This window comes from Netta rufina, assembly GCF_964035555.1.
Source record: "Netta rufina genome assembly, chromosome: 3".
NCBI classification, from domain to species: domain Eukaryota; kingdom Metazoa; phylum Chordata; class Aves; order Anseriformes; family Anatidae; genus Netta; species Netta rufina.
The window spans coordinates 86,589,545-86,592,214 of record NC_140125.1 but is presented as its reverse complement, the minus strand read 5'-3'; positions in this window follow the sequence as shown (position 1 = coordinate 86,592,214).

Here is a 2,670-nt window from a genome sequence, read left to right as displayed (position 1 = left end):
TGTACTGATGCTCAGGATGCAACAGATTATCTGGTCTGTTCAAAAGAATGTTTTGTGCTGCTAGCTTTTTTTTTAAAAGGACACTCAGCAGAAGTTCACATTCTTAAATGTAAATGTAAAAATGTATGTATAATAAATCTGTATGCTACTTGGATAGAACAATGAGAATTCCTAGCTGGTGATTGTGGTCTTTGTTACAAAGCACTACAGTGTCTGGATAACAAACTTGGACAAGACTCTTCAAGCTTCTCATCCCCTGAAAGTAAAAGAAAAACTTCCTAAAACACCAGTTGGTGGACATGTAAAACCTGCAACTGCCTTAAAGTATCTCCTATGATGTCAACGCAGGGTTTTGTGCTGTTCTATCTTTTGCCACTAAATAAATGCCACTTGTTTCCAGGTCTGACCATAACTAAGGGAATAGGCACTGTTTATATGAACAATCAAAAAGTCTGGTAGGTGACTGTCACCCAGTACTTGAGCTGTTGCTCTGGTGGATAAATGGCATGGTGGAAGCATCAGTACTGTACTAAAGAATAATATGAATAAAATAGGTTTTGTTAAAAATATTACTGTGTTGCAAATCCAGTATGCTTTCAAATTTTGAAATCTGTCAGGATTCACAATGGTCAGAAATCACTTTCTTTGAATTTTGGAGGTATTAACACTAAGCACTGAAGTATACTGAACTGGTTTTTGCACATGGTTATTAGCGGCTTGATCAGACTGCTGTCACTGAGTTGCTTTTCTGGTGCAAGAGTGAATTTTAACTAACTGAAAGACATTAAGATATTTAATAGTTTCAAACTGGGGGTATGGGCTTCATTTTCACAACAGCTGCCTTGTTCTCCTTGGATGCCTTTAAAAGACGGAGTTTGTCAGGTTCTCTTCTTGATCAAGCACTTTTGGTTTAGTTCTTGCCTTTTCTTTTGTAAGTTCTGCATATGAAGATCCTGGCTTTATTATTGGAGTTCTCTGTGATAACTTTTGGGAATCAAGAGTTACACCCTTTGAACAGTAATGTGAAAAGTGGAAGGTCAGTACTAGGGAAGCTTTTATTGATTAATTACTGAATTCCTTGATTTCTGCATGTTAATTACTGAATTCATGTTTACTTGACTTTAGATGAGAATTGAAATACTTGAAAAAAATCTTAGCTTTTATATTCAGTGTTTAACTTTGTGTAAGTCACTGGAGAAAAGATGTCTTGATATAATGCTTTACAACAGCCTAAATTGAGGGGCAGGAGGGAGGCTGTCTCATTACAAGCATGCATTTAAATGTTTGCACACCATTCTGAGTATTTTTCTTCAGATTGTCTGGACACATGGACCTGATTTGTTTTCTTTTGGATTGTGGAACATCAGGTTTTACTGATACCTTACTAGCTGATTTTCACAGCTTTCACTTTTATGACTCAAGATTTAGAGGAACAAAAAGTAAGCTGCAGCAAATAATTATCAAAATTCTATAATTTAAAAAATCCCGAATGAAGAATATGGTTTCTGTAACTTTCAGGCCTCTGCTTAAAGTCTGTTACAAAAATGTCTGTTACAAAACCAAGCCCTCACTAGCTTCCTATGCCAGTTAAGACCATCCTGCTGCAACAGGGCAGCAAGTACTTGTAAAAGAGCATTAATTATTCTGGGGTGTGGTGTTCCTGGGGCTGTTCAGCATCTGCCCTCCTTTGTTTCAGTTCAGTAGGGATTCTGTGGGTTACATGGGGAGAATAATTTGGAACCTCTCCTAAGAGTGGCCCTTCTCACCTCAGCCTGGTCTGGGCGGAAGCTGAACATGTGCTGTCACTTGGGTGATAACATGGGAATAGCACATCTCAAAGGAATCCCTCAGTTCTTGTAAGGGTAAACTTGGAATGATAAACCTAAGTTTCTTGATCTAATTGTCAGGATGTGAAACAGATTAATGTAGTCTCAACTAGTCTTTTGCTGGAGGGGGCAATTATCCCATGTTTCCAGGGGAAAAATGTTAGGTTTGTTCCTTGTAATGGTCCTGTTCTGACTTTTTATCCCAGATTTCTGTACTCCTGTGGAAGTTCAGCGTGTTATTTCAAGCATGAGTACATCTGTTAATTGTACTCTGTTCCTCTTACATAAAAAGTTCAGAGTGACAAAGCTTGAAGCTACTGAGGAAAGAAGTCAATATTCTACACCTTTCATCTTCTAGGCAGTTTGGGAAGCTGCTTGTAGTGTGGGAACTGAAACATTGTCTCTTTTCCTGTAGAAGGGAAAAATATGTATCAGCCTCACTGGGGAGAACTTTTACTCTGTAGAATCCTCCTTTTGTGTGAGGAGTTGTTACTAAAATGTCTCCCAGATTACAGACCTTGAGATATTTCCGTGTAACTGTTCTATTATAATTGCTAGACTTTTCACTGTTTTGCTTATCTGCTGATTAATATTGGACATACAGAGAAGCTGTGCCCTATCTTCTCTCTTGTAGTGCATACTTTTTGCAATCTTCTGTCTCATTCCATGACTGCTAAAGATTTTTTTTCAGATTCTCTTTGATTTTGTTGGGATCTTCAAGTGTGTGAAGCACAGAATAGCTATGCATGAATAATTTTAAAGGGCAAAAAACATCTTAAGTGTTCAACAGAAGTTGCTGCCTAGAGCTTCTCAAGATTACAAAGCCCCTTGTGCATTACTGTCA